We start from the raw sequence: 27,799 nt of genomic DNA on the forward strand, positions 1-27,799 counted from the left end.
TTATTTCAGGCTCCCACCTTCCATTTACGCAGATCAAGTGCTTGTAGTCTGATCTTCCTCTACATTTGTAATGCATATTGGTATTATGATCAAATTCAATCACCTCATATGAAAACAACTGTGATGATTTACACTTCTTAAGTTCATTTGTTGCTATAAAATTAAAATATTCCCTTGACAAGACTAATCATAAAAATCAAAACTACTACATAAAAAATAGCAATAGAGTCAATAGTCTATTTTATGCTCACAAATCCCACCAAGTCATCCTGATCATATTGCATGAAATGGGCTTGTCAAAAAGACGGAAATAACAAGTGTTGGTGAGGATGTGGAGAAAAGGGAACACTTGTGCATTGTTGGTGGGAATGTAAATTTGTGCGGCCACTTCGGAAAACAGTATGGAAGAGCCTCAAAAAATTAAAAATAGAACTACCGTATGATCTAGCAATTTCACTTCTAAGTATTTATCTGAAAAAAAAAATGAAAACACTAACTTGAAAAGGCATATGCACCCCATATTTATTGCAGCATTATTTACAATAGGCAAGATATGGAAGCCATCTAAATGTCCATTGGCACATGAATAAAGATGTGGCATATAAATAAAATGGAATATTTATTCAGTCATAAAAAACAATAAAATCTTGCCATTTACACCAACATGGATAGACCTTAGGGAGTTATGATAAGAAAAATAAGTCAGACAGATAAATACCATATTATTTACTTATATTTGGAATCTAAAAAACAAATTGAAAAACTCATGTATATAAAGAACAAATTGGTAATTGCCAGAGGCAGGGGTAGAGTTGGGTGAAATGGGCGAAGGGAATCAAAAGATACAAACTTCCAGTTATAAAATAAATAAGTCATGGGGATGTAACAGCATAGTGACTATAGTTAATAATACTGTGCTGTATATTTATAAGTTGCTGAGAAGTAGATCTTGAAAATTCTCATCACAAGAAAAAACTATCTATAACTGTATATGGTGATAGATGTTAGATTTAGTGTGATCATTTCACAATGTATACAAATATCACATCATTATGTTGTACACCTAAAATGAACATAATGCTGTATGTCAATTATAAATATATATACATATGAAAATTAAAATCGACCTTAGAAAAGAAATTGGTTATTTAAAGTCATGAACTGTTTTCTGTACATGCTCTTAGAATCTTTGAGAAGCTATTTTTTTACACCTAACCATCCTATAATCCAATAATATTATAATGTCATAATAATAAATTTTTGCTAGCTTCAATATGTTACATATAGACTATAGAAGCTTTTTATATAGCTATATATTTCAATAATTCAGTTAAGAATGGGAGTCCTTTTTGAAGTTGATAAATCTCTTCATAGGTCTTTGCTAGTATTTGTTGTTTAAATTAACAAGATGAAGGAGGCAAACTCAAATAAATTGGCCAAAGAAAAGATTTTGAAATGCAACCTTAAGAAAAAATGAACAAAAAGGAGTCTAATTTAAAACAAACTAGAGGCTCCAGTCTTAGTCCTATTTTTAGAATTGGTCCCAAGTGTTGACGGAGATAAAACAAGGTATTCTTCAAGAGATAGTAACTGAAGAAAGATCTGTAATCAAAAGGAGTGGGGGTGGTTGTTATCATGTCCAATTTTCAAAAGGATTTCTTTGTTCGTGAGGAGAAAATAAACCTATGGAGAAAAGTGAAAGGAAGAGTGGAGGTACAGAATAAACACTGAGAGAGGAAAACTGGAGTAAAATCTAAGGTAGCTGGAAATGTTACATTAAATGTAATATAGGCAGAGGATTCACATTAAGGAAAACTCTGAGACCAGAGCAGAGTAATCATTGAAGCAGATGTTTTGATGTTAAGTTATAATGAAAAGATGAGAGTTTTCATGCCTGATCTCACCTTTGGTTTTTTCCCACAAATGACAGAAATGAGGTGAGATCATTTGTGGCACTAGGAGAGCACTAACATGAAGTTGGTCTTCGGGGACTGGCAGTACCTTTGACAGGAATGTATTTAGCAACGATGTTTAATAAGCAACAAAATTTATTGATCTATTTAACAAACTCCTGTTGAGTGCCTTCTCTATGCCAGCCAGTCTTCTGAGTATTGGGAATAAATCAGTGAAGTATGAAACCCTGTTGTCATGGAGATTGACTCCCAGCTGTATCTTCTCTTGGGATTAATTAATGCCTAGAAATTGGCTGAATAAATAAGACTAGACATCCTGGTTTCTCTTTGAACGTAGAACCCAGAGAAACTCTTGGAAAGAACTCATCCAAAGGGTAAAGTGAAAGGAGGCCCCCAAGGTTCTTCAAATTTGTCCTCAGAGTGCAGAATGATTCACTTATAGTATCTGAATTTTTTCTTGGCCCAATCTCCCTTGCCTCCTGTGACTGAGTTATACTACCGACTGCCCACCCTCCAGCACATGAGTTTCTTTTGCTGCATTTGAAACTGCCTGAGTAATCACCAATGTTAGAAAACTTGAGAGAGGCAAGATTCCTCTGGGAGTATAGCTGGTGGTTTTCTGTCAACTTATTTCCTTGTTTTCCAGGGCCTGAAAGAAGAAGTGCCGTATAAGAACAAACAAACAAAAAAAACCATTTATGTAAAGATAGTTATAAATTTGCAGGTTTTATATATATACCTGCAAGTATAAGTAAAGAAGTAAAGTCAGTATCAGGGACAGGGAGAGTCATAAAATCCAATTGCTAGTTTATATTTTTCCCCTGTTGGTACATATTGAACCATAACAACAAATGTTTGAATTTGTTGTTTATAATTTAAGACCTGACATGTTTGACAAATATCTCTAAATTTCAAAAACATTGTGACAGGCATAGTTTTTATAATAAAAATGTTAAGTTTTATTGAATGGCAATTCAAGAAATGCTGTTCTCACCAACACACTGAAGAAGTTGGGTCCACATTCCACTAACACATGTAAATTGATCTGTGTCCAATCAATATAAATGTTTCTCTGCACTTGAACTCCACTGAAGCTCCATGGTGATAGGGAGGGGCAGAAGACTCAACAACATAGCCATAATCAAGTCCAGGTATATCGCCACACGTACTGCCCTCTGTGAAAAATGCAAAAAAAAAAAAAAAAGTTTATATTTAAAATAGAATTTATGTGGTTATATGCATATAAACAAAAAGTGTTGATTTAATCAAGTTTGAATGTTCATGCTTTTTATACATTACCAATACATATAGATAAGTTTGTCCAGATTCCATCAACACACTGAATTTTATTAGAACCCTTCATCGAAAATCCGGAGTTGCAAACGTATTCCACCACTTCATTATGTTTGTATTTTTCTGTTTGTTTCCTTAATGTCCCCATTGGGGAGTTGAGGAGGCGTACCACATGATTTTACCTCCCCTACAGTAGAAATACTGTGTAAATAACGGTTACAATGTCTGTTTTAGAATTTCAAAATCCACTAGAGATATTTTTTTCTTTAATAATTTATCATAGCGTTCTTAAACAATAAAAAATGGTGTTTACACCAGATTCATTTCCCGGTTCTATTACTTATACTGAACTAACCTATTAGAAGTGTATTTAAGCCTTGAAAATATGCTCAATATACAAAAGCATAAATCTAAGGATGTGCAAAACTGATACCTGAAAATGAGAAAACACTGTAGAGGTAAAGGACCACATAAAGAAGAAATATAGTTCCAAAGATTTAATACTGTTAAAATACTTAATTTTCCCCAACGATCTATAGAACCAATGTTATCACAGGCAAAATCACTGTAGGTTTTTTTGTAGAAATTGACAAACTGATTCTAATATTCACATGGAAATGCAAAGAAACTAGAATGGCTATAAAACTGAAAAAGAAGAAAAGTTTGAAAGAATAACATTACATGATTTCAATACTTATCATAAAACCACAGTAATCAAGAAGCTGTGGTTTGGGCATAAAGACAGAAAGATTAAAAAAAAACAGAATGGGGTTCAGAAAAGGACCCAAATGTATACAGACAATTAATTTTTGACAACCTAAAAAGGCAATTCAAGGTAAAATGATAGTTTTTTTCTACAAAATGATGTAGAATGATTGGATACTCACATAAATCTAATCAGAGCTTTGATTCTATCATACCTCATATTCATGTCTCACATAAAAGATTAACCAAAAATAGAGTATAGGCTTAAACGTAAAACCAGAAACTATAAATCCTTTAGAAAACAGGAGAAAATCTTTGTTCTCCTGAGATTAGCAAAGAACTGAGATTAGAACTGAGATTAGCAAAATGTCTTACATCTAACACATTAAAAAGTTAAAGACATAAAAAATATTTTCTGACTACCTTACAATCCTATAAACATAAGAAACTTCAAGGGTGAATTAGAAACCTGGGCACCAGCCCTGAATTCAATTTTGAAAGTATAGCTCAGGTAGGAAAAGGTAGCAAAAAACTGTTCAATAATCTAGATATTCTAAAGTGTATTCAAACCAATTAGTAAATATAGCTGTACAATTATATTAATATTCACATTGCATGCAAACATTTTATCAAAAAAATTTTTTTAAAAATACCATCATTTGAGATGAGCACTTGATCAACATATTTTCACTAAGATTAAGCCATATATGATTGAATTGGCCAGAAGTTTAGACACAATCAATGAAATGAGTTAAAGCCCATGCTATTAAAAATGTCCAATATTAATGGTAGATTTCTAGGCAAAAGGAAAAGTAACAAAAGCCCCTTCAGAGTCAGACATCATATAAATATCTGTGCATACTTCCATTGTATATTTCAATAAATGATTTGAGATTAATTTCTTAAATAAGAAGTCTGAAGTATCTACTACCCAGCATATGTCCTTCAACGGGTCTCATCTGGCTTAATGCATTAGATTACAGACACACTGGAAGCCAAAAGAAAATTAAGAGAGAAAAAAAATGATATCCAAAATTCAAATTCTTGTTTCAGCAATTGTAGGATAAATATTCACCTTTACATGTTGGAAGATTAGGGGACCATCCAAAATGGTAACATTGAACTGAATCTGGTCCAACTCTTGTAAGCTTTTGTCTGCAGGAAAATTTCAACACATCTCCAACTTTCTATTTGTCTTTTTTGGGCTCAGCATTTGGGCCCAGTATTTTTCTATTTGGGGAATCAAGCATTCTCTTTTTATTAAAAAAAAAAAGAAGAAGGTAAAATAATTTAATGAGAATCTATAATTGATCGTTGCCAAAATAAATTTTACATACCTCATGTAATAATGAGGTGCAATGTATTCATTTACAGAGGGGCTTCAGATAAAGTCTCTTCTTTGAAAATTGTTACATATTAGGTTTTATCTACCTTCTAAAGCCATACAGGACTCTTTGAGAAATATTAAGGTGTTGAACAGCAATAGATACATCCTGAAAATGTATTTGTAAAATCAATTTGCCTATACTGGATCTGATATTATCACTGACATTTATGAAATAATGTTATGTTAATGTTATATTTTTTGTACTCTCAAACCAGAAAAGTATTCTCTCATTAAAAAATCTAATGCTACAATTTTTAAATTGCATACTTAAATAAAAATTGGTGCTTAATAAGGGACCTGGAAAGCTAAAGAGAAGTATTTCTAAGGTATTTTAGTGAGAGGAACATTTAGAAAGCTTAACTGATAATTTATAAGTGAAGAAATCAAAGTGAAACATGAAATACAATGAACACACATGTTCAAGGCCACAGAATCATATTCTGGGTGTCCTGAATAGTTATGTAATGTTCAACTAACTGTTCTTATTATTATATTAACTTATATTATATGTTATATATAAACTTATATTAACTGTTAATAAATTGTTAATTGTTCTGATTCAAATTAGAATTGCCTAAAATTATCTCTTAAAATTTGTGACATCGCTAAGTATTATCAAAAGCTGCATTTTTCTTATTGGGAATCCTCTTATATTGCTAATTCGTTTATAAAAATTAAACACTGTAATTTGAAAATTTGAATCATACTAAAAAGAAAATTCATACTACCTAGAAGTATTAACACAATCATAAAATTAGATGTAAGGGAACTATTTTTAAAAGTAATGCCATGAGCGGCGCCTGGGTGGCACAGTCAGTCAGTTAAGCATCCGACTTGTTTTGGCTCAAGTCATGATCCCACAGTTCATGAGTTTCAACCGCACTTCAGGCTCCACGCTGACAGCAAGGAGCCTGCATGGGATTCTTTCTCTGTCCTTCTCTCTGTGCCCCTCCCTCCGCCTCTCAAAATAAATAATAAACTTTTTTACAAAAGTAATGCCACAAAAACAACTCCACAATCTGCTTTTGTTTTAATGTTGAGTTTTATAGCTTAGTTGAGAGGGTCACACCTGATGAGAACTACAGGAAATTCTCTCCTAAAATTCTATTCCAATCTTCTATGTAGTAATTATTTTATTTCTATGTATCTTTGCTTATATACTTTGTGCTCATTTTACATAAATTCTCTATCTCAACACATTGTGAAAAAATCTGCCCTAACACCAAAAAAAATACATAATAATAATAAATCTTGGCTGTTGGCTATTTTCCAATTGTTATAGTTATATAAAGATAACAACTTTTAAATTGTGATTTAAAGAAGAGTTTGAATAGGCATATCCTGGATTAGAGATATTTATCTTTATCCAAAAGTCAAAATCCTAAATCCAACCACTGATACTTGGAAATGCTAGTATAAACTTTTTAAGTGTACATTTATTTAATATTTCTGGAAACACTCTTTGGCTTAAGTGGTTTATGATAACAATAATTCTTTGGAAACTTCCCCCCAAGGGGAGAATGTCCAGTACATTTGAAATAAACTCAGTTATAATTCCATCTTTGTGCAATTTTCTGCTACATGGTCGAGGAAAGTTATTTGAAAACAACACTAAACTGTCATTTATTCACTCAACTTTTGGAGGCCTTACCGTGCTGGTGAACTCCTACCAATGGGTTCATAGTGTCATAAGTTTTATAAAATTGGCAATAAAAGCCTTATTGGCCACATCAATTTCTATCACTGTCCCTGTCACTCCAACTTCTACTCTATCCCATTTTCCTAACCTGTGGTAACATTGGAAAGATTCTGAAAACTATATATTTATGATTTTGAATTCTTTTTTTAAAGAAGACCCATCAAAATTGTAAAAGCTTCTGATTTTATAAAACCTGTAACTGTCTCTAATCCCAGAAAAGAAATTCATGATCATCTTAAAAGGCTCCGCTTCTACTCAGACTAAAACCCAAATTCTTTATGATCCATTTCTTGCCTACACTTCCAATATAGCTTACGTCTCTCTCCCCCTGTCAATCCAGACTCCAGGCTTTATGATCTTTGGGTTTCTTTTAATAGCTCAAGTTCTTTGCTATTCAGCTGTTGCATAGCCCCCATCTCTATCCTGAAGAGTTTTCAACCTTTCTTTGTGTATATACCGTTCTATATAAAATTGAGCCCTCCATCTCCACCCCACCCCCATTTTCTAAGTTCTTCGATTTTTTTTTGTTTCTTTGTACACAGTTATATATAAAACATATTTAAAATGTTTTTTATCATCCAGTCCATTATTTGGCTTAATTCATTGTTTGTTTGTTTGTTTGTTTTCATACTGGAATGAAAGTTCCCAAAAGGCAGACCCACGTTTGGGGGCTTTCACCATTTTCTCCTAGTCGATGTCAAGCTCATAAATAGGTATTTGTTGACAGCCTGAATTAATCAACTTTAACTGGGACCAACACACTACTAAGCAAGTCTACCTCATCTTAATAATAAACTCACTGTGTGCCCCTTTCCTGAAGTCTCTATTTTAAACCTTTTCCCACACTTCTAAGTGTTCCTTCTCCTCCTTGCCCCATGCACAACTCAATCTCCAGTGATTTTGTCTTATATCTCAAAGGAAAATAGAAACCATCAGCTCCTGCTTCATTCCCGCATGAGATTTAAAAATTTGTTTTTCTTCCTTCCTCCTTTTCAAAATTGGAAGTAACTCTTGCTGCCACAGAAGCATCGTACTTCCACGGAGCTCTGGTTCCCTTTCCTTCCCACGTCCACAGGGAACTGTCTACCTCACTTCAGTCTCCCTTATGTCCTAGTCAACATTCACTCGGCTCTAATGTCCTCTATCTTAAAAAAAAAAAAAAAAAACCCAACTACCTTTGGTATATGATTTCCACTAGCAATATTCTGCATTTTCTATTCACATAAACTTCTTGAAAGATGTAAGACCAATGCTGTTCTGAAGTTCTTACTGGCAACTTTTCTTCGGTATATTCTAGTTAACTTCTGAGCCATGCATTCCTTCCAAAACTATTTCTGTTGCAGTTATTGTTGGCCTCCAAGTAGCCAAATCTGGCAGATTTTCAGTCTCCTAAATAGACATATCAATTTATTTAGTCTACAACCAAAAAAACCTTTTGAATATTAGAACAATTGCGCATTTCAAGGCATTTTGCGAATAAAGAGGAGTCAACAAAGCTTCAACTAGGCTTGATATGTTGCCCTAAGATGCATGCTTAGCAAGTAGTGGACTTAGAAAGAGCCCAGCCAGGCTCACTCCCAGGCTTCACTGTTAATCATCCTGGTAGATTTTCTCTTCCTTATTTTCTTCCCTCCATAACTATGACAACATTCATTCCTACATTTTTTCCTCCCAATTTCCACATCCTTTTTTCTATCCACTTTGCCACCTACTCCTCTTCTGTCTGCCACCTAAATGCTAGAATGCTTCAGGGCTCAGTCCCAAGCTCTCTATTCTTGTCATTCTATATTCTTTTCCAATTTTATATCCTCAGTTACATGGTGATAATCCCAAATATATATACCCTGGCTAGACCTATCTATCCAATTCTGGAGTTCACATATCTGATTTTCATGGAGCTTCAGCCATAATGAGTCCAAGACAGAAGTTTTGATATTCCTCTCAAAGTGCTCTTTCTCATGCCAGCCTCATGTCACAAAAAGGCACCACCATTTATTTACTGAGTTACAGCGAAATGAAATGAAATGAAATGAAATGAAATGAAATGAAGTGAAATGAATCCTTGACCTCTTACTCTTTCTCACACTCAACATTTGGTAACATTATCTGTGCTTTCCACTACCGAAATATATCCCAAGTCTGTCCTCTGCTCGGCATCTACTCAGCCATCACCCTATACAACCCCCACCTTTCTCACCCTACATAGACTCCTGAATCTTTTCTTGAGTACCACAAGAATAGCACACAAGAAGGTGAAGGGGAAGAAGAAATGAAACAACTTTCAAAAATATAAATCAGGGGTGCCTGGATGACTCAGCCAGTTAAGTGTCCAAGCCTTGGTTTCGGCTCAGGTCATGATCTCATGGTTCATGAGTTTGAGTCACACACTGGGCTCTGCACTGATGGTGGGAAGCCTGCTTGATATTCTCTCTCTCTCTCTCTCTCTCCCTTTCTTGCTCTGCCTCTCTCCAACTTGTGCTCTCTGTCTCCAAATAAATACACAAACTTTAATAAATTACTTTAAAAACTTTCAAATTTTATCATTCCTTAAAAACTAGTTTATGGCTTTTTTTTTTTTATTAATGATGAAACTAATCTAAATGCTGACATACCCTAATATAACCTAAATAATCTTTCCTTTGCCGTTTATCTAGCTCCAGCATAGGAAACTTTCCCACATCCTGACTAGACTCCACTTACCAGAGGATCTCCCTAAATACTATTCTGTTGTCAAAGTTTTGCACAGTCTATTTCTATTCATTTCCCCACATAATCAAGCTCTCCTTCTAATTCTGGACAGCTGATTGACAAACACAAAAGGGATTCATGTAATAGTTCACGGAACTTGTCAAAGTCAGAAAATGAAGGGATTGTCTCAGGACCGGTAGAAATTAATTCTCAAGGTGGGAGGTACAAAGCAGAAACTCGGGAGCAAAATAACTGCAGAATTTGTAAGAAGAGAGCTAAATCGAAAATAATTTAAAAGCTTTCATTTAGTAAAAAAGATTATACTATAACCACAAATCTGTGATGTGTATGGCCCATAGGAAACATGAATACAGTGTGAGTATTTTCTTTGGGCTTCAGAATATACCCTCTCTTCCCAGTTTGCATGAAATCAGAAGAGTTCACCTCAACTTTTGTTCCTTAAGAATATTTCCAGATCATTCACAATTTTGTAAAAGGAACACAAATAGGGGCACCAGGGTGGTATCGGTTGGTTGATTGTCCGACTCTTGATTTCAGCTCAGGTCATGATATCAGGGTTGTGGGATCCAGCCCCACATCAGGCTCCACACTGAGCATGGAGCCTGCTTAACATTCTCTCTCTCTATTTTTCTCTCTTTCCTCTACTCCTCTCCCCCACTCATGCTCTTTCTATCTCTCAAATAATTTTAAAAAAGAACACATACAGGATTTTTTTAACTCATTGTTTTGAGGTAACTGATAACTGTTCTTAAAGATCAAAAGGGTTTTTTTTCCCCATTGAAGTATAGTTGACAATGTTATAGTGGCTTCAGATGCACAACACAGTCATTCAACAATTATAGACTTTTTTATCCTAAAATAAATAAATAAAAAAGAATACCTGAAAGAAAAGTACTTACCATAACACATAAGTGTATCAGACCAACCACTGTTACCACATACTACAGAACCTGTCTTGCACCCAAGTTTGCTTTCATATCCATCATAGCATTCAAATTCTAACTTGTCATTGAGCTTAAATGACGTACCACCACTTTTGAGTCTGGCATTCTCAGATACTGGCATATCACAAGATTCTACTTCATAACAGAATTGAAGATTTTATTGACAATGTTAGCTAATGAACAACCTAACTTAGTAAATCCCATCCCTAAAACAAAAAAGCTTTATCAATTAATATGTGCTAATGAATTAAACACAGAGTAAAAGTAATCTAAAAAGATCAGTGACAAATTCTCTTGAAATAGTTACCAAAAGTGAAAACAGTGTTTCTACACAGCTTTTTATCATCACTAAAATCCTCTGAAATTTTATTTTAGGAACATTTTTCTCAATTCAATTATATTGATGCATTCATGGCATGCTAGTAATAAAAGAAGCCATTACAGTATATAGTGTTTTTTCCTGAGACATCAGAATAGCATTTTGAGAATTAAGATGCCAAACTTCTTAGCAGATGCAATACATATACCAGAGAAAAATGGATAATTAAACACAAAGATTGATGTATTTATTTTGTAAGACATTTTTCCCTTCCATAATAAGAAATCTTGTCATGGAAAATTAATTACAATGAAACCAAATCACTCTACTAATACCTTTTGTCAAGTTCAAATTTGAGTTCTGGAAGGAGGTAAGAGAGTTGTCAAAATCAGAAACATGTTTATTTGTTAAAACTTAAATGTTTCTTGAAAGCAATACCTATGTGCAATTGTTGCTTGCCTTTTTGCTCTTTTTCTCTGCTCTATAAATGTTGTTGAAAATGCATGAAAAAAAAAAAAACACTCGTGAGTAATCTGTACTTCCGAAAGCTTAACGAAGGATCAAGAAGATGAACTATGTAACGATAGGCTTATTTTACAGGTGCAATGAAAGTATTCTACGGTTATCTCCAGGGGTGCCTAGAATTCCAGTGCTAACCTTGGCCAAGATAAGCATGTGATGTGGTACCTAGTGATTTTTAATGTGCAGTTTAAGTACAAAACTCTCTTGGAGACACACTGTACAACCTTATCTAAATGTTGTATAGGTTTATGATTTATACCTGGTTTAATCAGTAACACAGACTGGTTTCAAGTAGGTAAACATAATGGTATATGAGACCTCTTTATAAATTTGTGTATTAGCCTACCTGAAAATGAGATACCTTGCATATATCTTGGTGGTTTGGAACCCAAAAATGAAAACATCCTGAAAAATGATACTGAATGTCTGTGCTTGTAAGTATTCAAACTTCCCTACAATTGCCTCTGTTTCTTTCTCCCATTGTACTATGGCCCTTAAGCTTTACAAACCCTAATGTAAGTCTATGCCATGGAGTCCTGTTAATCTTCTAAATCATCAGATACTGTATAATTGATGTAATAAGCTAAATAACCTACAAAAATACTATCAAACTGATAGTAAATCAAGTAAGATTGTGATAAAAGGTCAATACATTAAATGAAATTATATTTTGATACAATAGTAATGGGAAATGGAAAATTAAAATTTTAAATAAAACTCCTAATAGTATTAAAAGAAAAAAACTTGTGCCACAAAAGGAAAGATTTAATGAAACATGTGCATGACTTCTATTCTGGAAATTATGTAACCTTCTGAGAAAATGAAAAGGAGATCCAAATAAATGGAGAGATAAACCAAGATCTTAAGTTGAAGGGAAAAATATTTTTACAACCAATTATCCCCAGAGTAATACACAGATTCAACTCAATTCCAATGAAAATCCTAGTAGGTTTTCTGTAGAAATTAATAAGATAATACCAAAACTCAAAGAAAATGGATAACAGCTAAAAAAGCCAAACAATTTTTAAAAATTAATGTATGAATTTCTTACTGCAGCTACAAAGAAAATCCACATACTTATATAAGGCTTAAACAGTACTAATTTATTTCTTAAAATTTTGTCAGTTCAAAATTTGACAGATCACTGGATTAAATCAAGATGTTGGAGGGCTGTGTTACTTTCTTGAGGCTCCAAGGGAGAATCAGTTTCCTTGTCTTTTCCAGAATCTAGAGGCTTCCTGAATTTATTGGTTCATGGTCTCTTTCTCCATCTTCAAAGCCAGCAACTGTTTCTGATCCTTCTTCTACTTCATCTGTTTCTCTCTCTCTCTCTCTCTCTCTCTCTCTCCATCTCTGTCTGTCTCAATCTCACCCTTCTTTCCACATGGTATTACATTGAGCCCATTTAGAAAATCAAGAATAAAGTCTCTACTGCAAGGCCTTCAACATCAGTAATATCGGAAAAGTTCCTTTCTCTGTGTAAGTTACCATAATCACAGGTACAGGGATCAGACATGGGCATCATTGAGGAGGCCATCATTGTACCCTCCAGAATCAATAACAGATTGGAGGATTCACACTACATAAATCAAAGGAGGGCATAATGACATAAGGATAAATATATAAATTAGTGGGAAAGAATAAAAAGTCCATAAATAGACACATAGACACACACACACACACACACACACACACACACACACCTATATTCAGTGGATTTTTGACAAAACTGACAAGTTATTCAGTAAGTAAAAAGATATCCTTTCCAGCAAATTGTGCTAAACAACTGAAAACCATGAGAGAAAAAGATGAACCCTATTCCATTCACGAAATACCTAGAAAGCGATCAGAAACATGAATGTAAACATACATATGTAAACTTTCCATAAAAAAAAGTATGACAAATCTTCATGACTTTGAAGTTGGAAAAATATGTCCTATACAGAGTAGAAAATAAATTTTAAAAATTGATAAATTTGGACTTCATCAAACGTTAAGGCATATGTTCCTGGAAATAAACTATTAGAAACACTAAAGACACGAATGGGAGAAAATATTTACAAATCATATACTTGATAAAGGAATTCTTTCTCAAATATCAAACTCCTACTAAAGTTTAGGAAAAAATTCAATTTCATAGTAGGAGACCTAACAATGGCCAATAAGCAGATGAAAAGATGTTCACCATCATAAATCAACCAGCAATGTAAAATTAAAGCAAAATGACACCCCACAATATGTACAACACAATGGTTAAAATTTTAAACCTGATGATCCTGTTTGTTAATAAAGATGAGAATCAACTGGAATTCTCATACATGACTGGTGGGATGTAAGATGCCAGGTAACCTGAAATTCGGTAAGGCAGACTCATAGATTTAATCATGCACATGACCCAGGAATTTCCTTTTGGGTACTTATACAGCAAATAAATATATGTTCATTCAAAGACCTGAATTCAAATGTTCATAAATAGCTCAATCATAATTGCCAAAACCTGGAAACACTCCAAAAGCCCATCAATACTGAAATGGATAAACACATTTTATATCCATATAATGATACCCAACTCCATGATGAAAAAGAATGACCTACTGATGCAAGAAACCACACACAAGAACGTCACAGACATTATGCTAAAATAAAACAGCCAGGGGGCGCCTGGGTGGCTCAGTCGGCTAAGCGTCCGACTTTGACTCAGGTCATGATCTCACAGTTTGTGGGTTCGAGCCCCATGTCGGGCTCTGTGCTGACAGCTAGCTCAGAGCCTAGAGCCTATTACAGATTCTGTGTCTCCCTCTCTCTCTGACCCTCCCCTGTTCACGCTGTCTCTCTCTCCCAGGAATAAATAAAACATTAAAAAATTAAAAATAAAATAAAATAAAGCAGCCAGATAGGAGAGTCCATTTCTATAAAGTTGTTGATATGCAACTGTGGAAAGGAAACACTACTCTATAGTAACAAAAAGAATATTGGTGGCCTGGTGAGGTGTTGCCGGGGGAGGTTGAATGGCAAGAGAAGAACAGAACTGGCTTAGAAGATGAAAACTGTCTCTAGCTTGACTTGGTCTGTGACTACACAGATGTACACATTTCTCAAATCACTGGCCTACACACTAATATGTGTGAATCTTACTATATATAATTCATACCTATATGGAGATGATTTTTTAAATAGACACTTTTCCAAAGAATATATCCAGATGGCAAAAATACACATGAAAAGATGTTCAATATCGTTCATCATCAGAGAAATACAAATCAAAACCACAATGAGATACCACCTCACACCCATCAGAATGGCTAAAATTAACAATTCAGAAAACAACAGATGTTGATGAGGATGTGGAGAAAGGGTAACCTTATTGCAACGTTGGTGGGAATGCAAACTGGGAAAGCCACCCTAGGAAATGGTGTGGAGTTTCCTCAAAAAAATTAAAAATAGAATTACTCTATGACCCAGCAAGTACCCTACTAAGAATTTATCCAAAGGATACAAAAATGCTGGGCACATGCACCCCAATGTTTATAGCAGTACTATCAACACTAACCAAAGTATGGAAAGGGCCCAAATGTCTATCAACTGATAAATAGATTAAGAAGATGTGGTGTGTATATATATACACACACCAATATACAATGGAATACTAACCAGCAATGAAGAAGAATGAAATTTTGCCATTTGCAACAACGTGGATGGAATTGGAGGGTATTATGCTAAGTGAAATAAGTCAGTCAAATCAGATATACGAATTCACTCATATGTGGAATTTGAGAAAGCTAACAGATGAACATAGGGGAAGGGAAGGAAGAAAAGATAAAAAGAGAGTAGGAGGCAAATCATAAGAGACTCTTAAATACAGAGAACAAATTGAAGGTTGATGGTGGGGGAGTGGGGGTTGTTAAATGGGTGATGGGCATGAAGGAGGGCACTTATTGGGATGGGCACTGGGTATTATATGGAAAGGGTGAGCCATTGGATCCTACCCCCGAAGCCAAGACCAAACTGTTATGTTAACTAACTTCAGAATAAAATAATATTAATAAAAAGAGCACTTGGAAATTAAACATATAGTTATCAAAATTTTTAAGTGATTAAGTTACTAGAAGAAAAAAAGCCAGGGGCACCTGAGTGGCTCAGTGGGTTAAGAGTCGGACATCGGCTCAGGTCATGATCTCACCTCCATGAGTTTGAGCCCTGTGTTGGCCTGAAGCAGGCCTGAAGCCTGCTTTGATTTCTGCCCCCCACCCCTCTCTCTCTGTTCCTCCCTTGCTCATGCCCTGTCTCAAAAATAAATAAACATTAAAAAAACTTTTTTAAGTAAAACAATAAAAAAGTTTAAGAAGCCAAAACCATCTTCTTGAATTAAAAAATAAAAAGTGAAAATAAATGGAATTATGAGAAAAATATGCTTTGAAGAAAATTAAGCTAAATAACAAGAAACTCCAGACAAGAAAGAGCAGAAAATATTAAGAGCTAAAAACAAAAATAGTGAGACAGGGAAACTGAAGAACTCCCTAAAAATCTGCTTTTTGTTCCTTTTCCTGTTTCTATTCCTGCTAGAATAGAAGCGTCCCCACCCCACTTTACACATAGAAATAGCAATATGTCCTCGTAGAGACAAGGAATTAATGATTTCTCTAGAACAGGTAACATCCAAGGAAAGACCAGGTGAGAATGACCAGATGAAGCTATCATATGCATAGTCAAGACCACTGATGCTAGACATCTCCAAGGCCCTTTGGCTCCAAGGAATAATGCCGCCCTCCCCACCCCATCCTTGTCATTGTTCTAGCCAGTTCCTGAATGCATGAGGGGACACTCATACCAGACCCCCATCCTCAATAAAAAGCCCTAGACCCCAAAGACAAGACTCATGCTCCTTTCCTTTCTGACTCTCCCAGACACTGTCTGTAACCAGTCTCTATATCTCCGGTAAACTCTGCTCTCACCTCCTGCTGGCTGGTGTTTGATCTCCATCTTACATAAAGCCAACAATCTTGACTCATCCTGCAGGACTCCCTCTGGGTCACCAGACCTGGCCTGACAGCATCAATAGCACAAAGAATGAGTAACATCAGCAAGATGGTGGATAAAATATTTCTCACAATATTCTCCCCTAACAACTAGCTGGTATCTATTTACAGACAAAAGTGCCTTTGTAGGAGACGCGGGAACCAGTTAGAACACTGTGAAACCCCAGTGCAGTCCAAGAACAAGGAGGGATGTTTTGAGAAAACAGGCCCACACCCGGGGGGCTGAGTGCCAACTGTGGTCCTGGCTAGAGACACAGAAACAGCTGCATAGCCTTGAGGACTGGGCTACGGCCCCATTTGGCTTTGACTCTGTGACCAGCACCATCTGCCAAGGGACCTGGGTGGAGTCCCACCCACGCATGTGGATAGTAATGGGTACACAGACCTCATTCCCGGCTCTGGACCCTGCAGCAGCCTGTGGACCAGCACCAGCCCCTCTCAGCCACAGTCTAGGAGGCGCTGGAGAATGCGGATTTAAACAATCACCCATAGGGAAGAAAGCCGTTGAAGAAGTCCAATAATCCAGCAGAGAAGTTCCAGTACATCCTTGCGGCAAAAGATCCAAGACAGGCTGCTTTGGAGAGGGTCAGTTTGGCTTTACTATTGATACTTCTGCCTCAGGGGCCAAGAGAGAGCTTCTCGGTGCATAATTCCCCCCTCAGGTGACAGTGAGGGCATGTGAATGAGTACATGGATTCCCAGTTGTGTGAGAGGTGGCCAAGGAGGCCCATTTCTCTCTTGCTGCCTCCAAATTACGGGTCCATGAGCTGTGCAGTCTGGATCAGGGAGCAGCTGAGAGAACAGCAGCGAGTGCTTGGAATGAAATATGTCAAAGACACCTAGTGAAATTTTTTCTACTCTTTTACTTTGAGCCAAACTATCTTTTCAAGCTTGAACTGAATTTCTTGTAGATGGCAGATAGTTGGGTCCTGTTTATGTGTCCACCCTGCCATTGTCTTGAAGTATTTAGACCACTGACATTTAAAGCTGTTATTTTTATATTAAAGCCTATGTCAGCCATTTTATTTTTTGGTGTGTGTGTGTGTGTGTGCGCGCGCGCATGTGTATGTTTTCTCTGTTTCACATTCCTATGTCTTTTTCTTGCCTTCCCTATGGGTTTCTTCAATATTTTAAAATAATTTCGGTTATGTCTATATTGTTGACTGTATCTCTTTGCATGTTTTCATAGTAGTAATCTAAGCATTAACACAGACATATAAATGTCTATATTAATATACTGACACATTACCACTTCAAGTAAAATATGGAAGTCTAACTTCCATTTGGCTTTCCCCACATCTTAAACTTTACATACAATAATTATGTCTTTTTTCGCTCAGCATAACACCCTCAAGGTCCATCCATGTTGCTACAAAAAAAAGAAAAAAAAAATAATTATGTCTTTTTTATATGACATTTTTGCATTAGTCTTTTCCAGTCAGGGAACAGAAACCAATCTATCTACTTCTACCAGTGAAAATTAAATACAGATAATTCATTGCAAAGGTGTAGAAAGATCTACAAGAGCAAATGGGAAAAAGAAGAAGCGGGGGCATATAAAGAGAAAGAAGTAGAATATCAAAAAGCAAAAGATACTATTGCTTTCAAGATGGCACCCAAAACTTGCACCCATTGCTCTGTTGGTGGGAAGAGTTTCACAGTTACTTCTGGCTCTAGTAAAGAACAGGGACAAATTAGCAGGACTTCGAAAACCAGTACGCCCTCTGGATCACCCAATCACTACTTGGATTATATTATACAAACATATCTGTTTTGAGCCAAAATGTTCTTCCTTGTTTCTGATTTCCTACTACTGCTTCTACGGGAAAAACTCAATAAAAGCCAACAGACAGAGAAGAGTAGGAAATGTACTTGATGTTCTAAATCTTCAGAATACACAGCAGTGTACAGAAATTTGGATGTGGTGCTTAATGACATCAATTAAATAAACACAGCCCACCACTGTCCACCACAATAACAATAATGATAGTTCCACATAACAATATTTACATTTGCTTTCCTATAATGAAGATGACTTTGTTCTCTTCTATAAATGGGAATCAAAACTTCCAAGAATAATCCTATTGGTATTTGGTGAGGTTATTACCTTACTTTAGTCACAACACCATTGAGGTATTTTGTATCTTAACAGCTAAGTCATTTCCTTTCACAAAAACTTAAGGTCAAGGAAGAGAAAACAGTTTAAAATATACAAATAAACCTAAAAGAATCAAAAAAGAAAGTATAGTGCTGCAGTCCTCATTTAAATTATTGATCATTAGGCTGTGGTTGATATTATAAATCTTTTTCTACACCCGGTATGTTTCCTTCCTCTTCAGCCAGCATCTAAACTAGTCCAGATCCTCTACCTGATGGGACTAACCAAAACTTCATTTCCAAATTGTGAGAGTCCTCACATTTAGTAGGTTGCAGATGTCTTCTATGAACCTTATTGATCCTCAGAGCAGTGTGAAGGAGAAGCCTCAGAATTTTCTGGATTCAAATATAATTTCCCTGCTCCCATCACGTGGTACTTAACAACAACCCTGTCGCAATTCAATTCAATATCCCCAGCCTGTGTACATAATCCACTTCTATGCCTGTTAGTTCAATGACATACAAGGCCCAAGATAGCAGATTTACCATCAACTCCCAGTAAAAGGAAATACTGATTTGTCCGTAGGGAAAGCATTGTATCTTATGGTCTACCTTCGAAACTAGCAGAGCACCAAGTTGCAAGCCGGGGGAAAGAATGTTATTAGTGAGTAAGCATCTTAATAGATGCAGATCAAGTCATAATCGAATACAATTCGACACAAATTCTTGGTCCAAAAAGAAAATACAATAAACAAAATTCTTGCCAACACCAATAGAAGGAAATTTTTTTTTTAATTTTTAAATGTTTTATTTATTTTTGAGAGAGAGATAAGAGACAGCATAAGCAGGGGAGGGTCAGAGAGAGAGGGAGATGGGGCGCCTGGGCAGCTTAGTCGGTTAAGCGTCCGACTTTCGCTTACGTCATGATCTCGCGGTTCGTGGGTTCGAGCCCCGCGTCGGGCTCTGTGCTGACTGCCAGCTCAGAGCCTGGAGCCTGTTTCAGAGTCTGTCACTCCCTCTCTCTCTGACCGTCCCCTGCTCACGCTGTCTCTCTCTCTCTCTCTCCTAGAAATAAATAAAACATTTAAAAAAAAGAGAGAGAGAGACATAGAATTCGAAACAGGCTCCAGGCTCTGAGATAGCCGTCAGCACAGAGCCCAACACGGGGCTGGAACCCACGAACAGTGAGATCATGACCCGACCAAAGTCGGACGCTTAACCGACTGAGCCACTCAGGAAATTTCTTTAAGCAAATGAAACAGAGCTGTGAGATACTCGGCTGCCAATATGCTACACTCTCAATTTACTTGCAACACTGTTAACAGTTGTGATATTGTGATTTATAATAAGAAATCCATATTTAGTCTTTGTTCCCATTTCTGGTACAGAGCTCTTAAAATGTTTGGAATTTCTTAGGTGATGGGTGTGATAAAACTGTCTTTAGTTAATGAGGTGACTTTTAGAAAACACCAAGGATTGAAGCTGGTTGCCAGCCCTGTTTGTGGAGAGTTGGAATTTTCAGTCCCCTGACCTCCAGAGGTTGGATCTATTGCCAATGGCCAATGATTTAAGCCTTACAAGAAACGATAAAAGGAGTTTTTCAATTTAAAACAAAGTATTTTTTCTAATTTCTTTTTAAGGAAGTGGGGCGCCTGGATGGCTCAGTCGGTTAAGCAGCTGACTTCTGCTCAGGTCATGATCTCTTAGTTTCTGGGTTCGAGCCCTGTGCCTGGAGCCTGCTTCGGATCTGTCTCTGCCCCTCCCCAACTTGTGCATGCTCTTGCGCTCTCTCTCTTAAGAATAAACAAACATTAAAAAAATGGGGGGAGGGGTGCCTGGGTGGCTTAGTAGGTTAAGTGCCTAACTTCGGCTCAGGTCATGGTCTCACAGTTCGTGGGTTCAAGCCCCACAATGGGCTCTGTGCTGACAGCTTGGAACCTGGAGCCCGCTAAAGATTCTGTGTTTCCCTCTCTCTCTCTCTGCCCTTCCCTTGCTCACACGTGCTCACTCTCTCTTTTTCTCTCTCTCTCTCAAAATTAAATAAACATTAAAAGAGTTTTTAATTTTAAAAAAAGTTATCTTTCACCTTAACATGAAAACATAGAAATAAAAAACACACTACAAGGTAAGTATAATCAGATTCAAAATACTCTAAAACTGTAATAAGGTGGTGTGTTAACCACTTAATTCTAATGTAAAAGCTGAAGGACTAAAGAAATATACCTTTGGTATACCTTCAATAGCTTAATGGATACAGAATATAAAAACAAATTGTGACATGAGGGGCACCTGGGTGGCTTAGTCAGTTAAGCGTCCAACTATGGCTCAGGTCATGATCTCATGGTTCGTGGGTTCAAGCCCCACATTGGGCTCTGTGCTGGCACCTCAGAGTCTGGAGCCTGTTTGAGATTCTGTTTCTCTTTCTCTCTCTCTCTCTCTCTCTCTGCCCATACCCTGCTCACAGTCTGTCTCTCTCTGTCTCAAAAATAAACAAACATTTAAAAAGATTAAAAATAAAAAAATAAAATAAATTGTGACATGAAAAACATAATATTGGGGTGAGTAAAGAGTAGAATTTTATACACAATAGAAACTAAATTGTTGTTAGCATAAAATACAGTGTTATATCTCTAAGACATTTGAAGCAGGCCTCATGGTAACCACAAACCAAAAACCTACAGTAGATACACAAAAGATAAAGAGAAGGAATTCAAAAGATACTAAGATGAAAAATTATCAATCCACAGAAGACACTAAGAGAGGAAGAAAGGAATAAGGGACCTGCAAACCACCCCAAAATAATTAATAAGATGATATTAGTAAATCCTTACCTATAAATGATTACTTTAATTATACATGGGTTAGTTTTCCAATCAAAAGACACAGAGTGGCTGAATGGATGAAAGAACAAACAAACAAACCATAGCAATATACTGCCTACAGGAGACCCGTTGAAGTCCGCAATTGGGAAGCACCTACCAGCTCGGAAAAATAGTACTCGCATTATCTCAAATGCATAGTTGTTCTCATAAGAAAGTAAGTTAAATCTCCAGACACCAACTATAAAAGGTAGAAACTTTTGCCTCACATGCATTTACTCCCTGTTAAATGTTGTTCTTTTTTTAAGTGAAATACTGTGGGGCATGGTTGTGGTTTTCTTTCCCTTTCCAACTTCTTTACTGTAACATGAAGGAGCATATGTTGTATAATAAAACCATGCTACTGAATGCACAAAGATTTTTAAATCTACACAGAAGGATTCTTCCACTGTGTGGGTTATTTTCTCCTTTGGCATCTAAACATAGGTGCAGCATAAATGTGTAGGATATTTAGCTCAACGGCCCCTTTTAGAAAGACTTCATTAGCTCCTAAAAGACAACTAGTTTTCAACTGGAACTTGGGGTAAAGGTGTATACAAGTTTTACATTTCACTTTCATGTCTGCATATTCCCTTTCCTCTGATATTTCTCTTATCTAGAAATATCCTCTTTTAAGAAACCTTTATTTATTTATTTTGAGAGAGAGAGAGTGCACGCACATGGGCTGGTGAGCAGGAAAGGGACAGAGAGACAGGGGGAGAGAGAATCCCAAGCAAGCTCCTCACTGTCAGCACAGAGCCCACCATGGGGCTTGATCCCATAACCCTGGGTTCGTAACCTGAGCCGAAATCAAGAGTCAGATGCTCAACCGACTGAGCCACTCAGCAGACACCTAGGAATCCTGGTTCCTTGTTCAGCCCCAGACCCCATCAGGTAGTAAGGGCACTTGGGGACAGACTGCCACCCATTTGCGACTGCTACGCCAGAGCAAATTTTCCAAAGGTAGGCTCACCCCACATCTATGGATATGCAAGTAGTTGGGGCCAGGCTGGAGTTTTACGGGCTTGGATGGCCAGGCTGCCCAAGGTCTACTTACAGGGTGTCTACGGAGCATGTCTAGGCTGCAAGTTCATGGGAACCAGGGATTTGGAATAAGGCAAGTGTCTGGAGATGCAGGGTTATGGGAGCAGACTCTTAGGGTTACGATGACAAGGCATCTGTCTAATTTCAAGGCTTTCCCCAGCTGAAGACAGAGCTAGAGGGATCCAGTCTGCCTTGCAAAGTGGGTCCACTGGGGTGGCTGGGGCACATCCCAGTAACAGACACGTGGGAGCCTTGAGCACTGGGGAAGCTCCACACTTCATCTGGTGGCCAATCCAAATGGATCCAGAATTTCGACACATTAAAACTGCCCTTTCAGAAAGATATTTGGGGCTAGGGGGTGGGGGCTGGAGGTGGGCTCCTTTCACCCTGAGGGTTTTCAGGTGGTTTGAATCTAATGAGAGTTCCACAGACCTGGAGTGCTCTCTGCATGCCAAGGCTGGCTGACAGGGTATGGACAGGGCATGAGCAGGTCCCACAGGTCAAGGTGACCAAGGACCTGGAAGAGAGCAATGTCAGGCAAGGCAGATCACAGAAATGGGTTAATAAAGGTACTGGCATCTGCCTAACTCTTTTTTTTTTAATGTTTGTTTATTTTTGAGAGAAAGAAAAAGAGAGAGAGTACGTGGGAAAAAGGCAAAGAAAGAGGGAGACACAGAATCCAAAGCAGGTTTTAGGTACTGAGTTGTCAGTACAGAGCCTGATGCAGGGCTCAAACCCACAAACTGTGAGATCATGACCTGAGCCGAAGCCAGACGCTTAACCAACTGAGCCACCCAGACGCCCCTGCCTAATTCTAAGACTTCAACTACACGAATGTGTGTATTTCCCCTGAAGGCAGACTGGAGTGATCTGGACCTCTTTGCTGCGGAGAGGGAGGAAGCATAAGGAATGGGTGAGGTATCCTATAATACTAGGCACCAAGAAGCCTTAATTACTGGAAAGCCAAACACCCTATTAGGCAGCCAGTCCAAATGGGGATAGACCATTGCCAGCTTAAAGCAGCCATCTCAGAAAGATTTTCAGGGTGTGGGCTCTCTCCACCCTGGAGGCTGGCAGGTGTTTGGGGACAGGCTTGAGCTCCATAGGCCTACAGGGCCTATTAATAGCCAAGGCCGACCCACAGGGTATGGACCATGCATGCATGGGAACACAGATCAAGGTAGTCAAGGACTTGTCATGGGTAATGTAGGGGAAAGCCAGGTCACAGGAGGACATTAATAAGCATACCTGTCATCTGCCTAATCCCAAGTCTTAACCTACTCAATAGTTAGTCTAGCATGATACAAGATGATAATGCATAGAGAAATATTGGCAATAACAGCCATAATAATTATAGATTTCCTTGAGTGGCAAGAACAAGAATTAAAAGTTTATAGGACACTATCTTCTACTGAAGCTATGAATCCACTATGCATCTTTTATCCTATCAGTAATCAATGGAATGGAATGGTCAGTACAGCACGTGCTTGCTGGCCATACTATTTTGCCTATTGCTCACTATTGGATACCATACTCATTGTAGCTATGGATGCTCTTCTGACAGCAAAGTCAAAAGGACTCTGCAGGAATAAAAGTGAGAACAACAATCTACATCCCTAAAATAAATCATCCTTGAATTCTGATACTACAGCAAACATATGCTTGATATGCTATGCAAGCTTGTACCCCTCGGAACTTTGTAAAAATGATCTCTATTTGGAAATATTTGTCAAGGAAGTTAAGCGAGAGGTTTAGGAAGGGTAAGCTTTGGTCATCTGGTGATTCGATATGGTACTATATTGAAGAGTTGTTTGTTATGCCTATCAAGGTAATATCAGCCATGTGGTTGCTCAAACTGGTCATCAAACTATGGTATGAAAGAACATGCACCAATGGGAAAATACTCTCAAAATTTGACTGAATGTTTACGATTAAGATTGGAAGTGATGTGGAATCAAGAAGTGGATTGATATTTTTATGAACTTAAATTTGTACTGGGAATTAATTGGGGTCTTAGTATTAATTACTGTGGAAGCGATTTGAAATTATGCAGTTGATTGTTTTGTATTGATTTGGCATGACTTAAAATCCATTCATTTATGACAAAGACCAAAAGAGCTGTTTTTAGAAGGGAAGGTTTTGTTTAATTTTTTTAACATTTATTCATTTTTGAGAGACAGAGAGAGACAGAGTGTGAATGGAAGAAGGGTAGAGAGAAAGCAGGACACAGAATCTGAAGCAGGCTCCAGGTTCCGAGCTGTCAGCACAGAGCACAACATGGGGCTTGAACTCATGAACCACAAGATCATGACCTGAGCTGAAGTCAGACGCTTAACCTACTGAGCCACTCAGGTGCCGCAAGAAGGAAAATAGTTTTAATGCAAGAAATAAGGAAGTTGTGTCGGGATGTCATCATCTCTTCTGTCCTCACCCATAAGAACTCAGTAGCTCAGCTCATGAGGGGTCCTGTTGGGGACTCACCAACAAAAACATACGAATCAGCCACTATTGCCAGGGGCCACTTAAACTGTATATACTGAGAGTATTGAGACTCTACATATGATCCAAGAGTGCTAGGTCTAGGCAAGGCTACACTTTGCTGATCTAAGATAGTTCTCTAAGGGGCGCCTGGGTGGTTCAGTTAGTTAAGCATCCGGCATCAGCTCAGGTCATAATCTCATGGTTCGTGGGTTCGAGCCCCACATCGGGCTCTGTGCTGACAGCTAGCTCAGAGCCTAGAGGCTATTTCGAATTCTGTGTCTCCCTCTCTCTCTGACCCTCCCTTGCTCATGCTGTCTGTCTCTGTCTCTGTCTCTGTCTCTCTCTTTCAGAAATAAATAAAACATAAAAAAAAAAAAAAATAAGATAGTTCTCTGAGTCCTTGGGGCAATTAGCTCCTGCAGCGGAAAGGGTGACTCTTTTACAGTGAGTGGAGAAAGCTATGCAACCAACCCTCTAAGGACATCTTCTACCCATAAATACCAGTGCCATCATTCCCTCCCAATGTGCCCTAGAACATAGGACTCTTACTTTTGCAATGTCAGCTCTCAGTTGGTTAAGCCATGGATTTCCCAAATACCAACTCGTATAGAAGTGCACACCAACTAAATTTAGGGCTTATTCCTTCCATCTCCCCCTGGCTGGATGATAGCGACTAATCTAACATTGCTCTAGAGTATGTTATTTCTTAATTGGCATATTCAAAGACATTATGCCATATGCTATTGGCTTGTGAAATTCTCACAGGGAACCAATGTAAGTACATCACTGGCAAAAACAAATTGGTCTATGAACATTATTTTCTTGCAAAATACAACAGCTTCCAGGGCGAATATGTGCACTTGCATAGGTTAAGGCTTGGAAGTAGGCAGATTTCAGGTACCCCCACTAGCCTGGTCCTGCAACCTGGCCTTGCCCAGCATCTGCCCTGTTCTAAGTCCCTGAGCCGGACCACCTGACATGAGCAGTCCATACCCTATCAGCCACCCTTAGCCAGATGGGATCCTCCAAGCTCTTGAAGGTAGGCCCCTTCCCCAACAGCCAACATTGCCTCAAGGGTGGAGGGAGTCCATCCCTGAAAATCACTGTGAGGCAGCCATTAAATGGGCATCCATCAGTCCCCATGCGTACTCACCATTTGCTGGGGTCCCAGGCTTCTGAAGCCAGCAAAGCTCCCAGATGTCTCTTACTGGAGGGTACAAAAGCCAGCCTGCCCAATCGAAGCCTGGGAAGGCAGTCCAAATTCTTCCAGCTCTGCCTACAAAGGGAATATGCACATTTGTGTAGGTCAGGGCTTGGGATTAGGCAGATGCCAGGCACCCCCTGTGATCCCCACTGTGACTGGCCTTCCCTAGACATTGCCCTATTCCAGGTCTCTGGCTACCTTGACCTGCAATTTCCAGGCATGCCTAAGTCTGCGCTTTGTCAGCTGGGGTCCCCACAGGACTGTGGAGGTTAAGACCCTTCCCAACTACCTGCTTAACCTCCAGGTTAAAGAGACCTGAACTTAAAATCTTTGAGGCAGCAGCTTTACACGGGCAACTCTCAGCCCTCAATTTGGACTGGCTGCCTGATGGGGTCTGGGCTTCCAGAAGGCTGTTATTAGAAGATACCCTGGCCAGCTCTCCCCACACTTCCCCAGCAAAGCCGTTCATTATTTCTTCAACTCTACTTCAGCAGGAATATGCGCACTTGTGCAAGTGGATGCATAGAAGTAGTAACATACCAGATACTCCCGGTAGAATGCTCCTGGGACCTGACATTGCCCTGCTCTGGTCCCCAGCTACCCTAATCGTGAAGCACAAGCCTGTGTACTCTGCCCCATGTCAGCTGGCCTTGGGCTGCAGGGCCACCCCAGGGCTTAGAGCTCTGGCTGAACCCCAACCTTCTAAATGACCTCAGGGTAGGAGAGCCCACCCTTGAAAATCTGCCTGAGGAGCTGCCTAATACCAGCCGCCTGATAGAGTACAGAACTTCTCGCAATCAAGGTTCCAGGTGCTCGTTATTGCAGGATACCCCAGGCAGCCCACCTGGCCCACTCCTGGTAAAACAATCCAGAATCTTGCACCTTCAGGAGGAATATGTGTATTTGTGTAGGTTAGGGTTTGGAATTAAGCAGCTACTGGGGATTCCCAAGAACCTATTCTTGTGACCCACCCTCTCCCATCCCTTGCCCTTTCCCGGGTGTATGCTTAGCCTCACCTGCCAGGCCTGCACACGTCCACATGCACCTGACTTGTTGGCCTTGGGCAGTGGGGGCCCTCAAAGCCTGTGGAAGCCAGCCCTGTCTAAAAACACCTGTGTAGATGCCAGGATTGAAGCGTCTTTATGTAAGCAAAGCAGGTACCAGCAAGATGAGCCATTTTCTTTCATTTGTAGTTCGAATGTCTGTGTTAGTTTTTTGAGCACCACACAGAATGGCACAAAGATCGTCTGTATACAAGCTGCTGCAGCATCTTCTCTGAAGTTTACATCAAGTCATTCATATTCAGTTTGCAGGGCTTCAAAGAAAAAGGAACTTTGAGTTCTCAATTATTCCAAGTCCAAAGAACAGGAGAAATTTGAAAATGTTAGTGTGAAGAGCTGTAGCCAGAAATTGGAGGAAAACCATAGTTCTTCCTTTGTGAAGTTACCCTCCTTTTCAGAGGTAGCCAAATTAAGACAAATTTGTTGGTAAAAATTAGTTTTAGTAACTTGGTCTACTTATTTCCATAAGAGTAGCAAAAGCAGGAATTGATCATGTAGGCTTTTTATTTATTTTTTATTTGCTTTAA

General features: G+C 38.2%; 1 long non-coding RNA gene across 1 annotated transcript; it reads right to left on the reverse strand.

The window, feature by feature from the left end:
* Positions 1–27,799, reverse strand: LOC120227545. Its single transcript, XR_005527275.1, has 4 exons — positions 27,228–27,799; positions 26,161–26,283; positions 2,908–3,088; positions 1–153 (listed from the first exon to the last, which is right to left on the reverse strand). It is a non-coding gene; the product is annotated as an uncharacterized LOC120227545 (long non-coding RNA).

The sequence above is a fragment of the Hyaena hyaena genome, unplaced genomic scaffold (genome assembly GCF_003009895.1).
Source record: "Hyaena hyaena isolate Hyena2069 unplaced genomic scaffold, ASM300989v1 scaffold_2480, whole genome shotgun sequence".
In the NCBI taxonomy this organism is placed as follows: domain Eukaryota; kingdom Metazoa; phylum Chordata; class Mammalia; order Carnivora; family Hyaenidae; genus Hyaena; species Hyaena hyaena.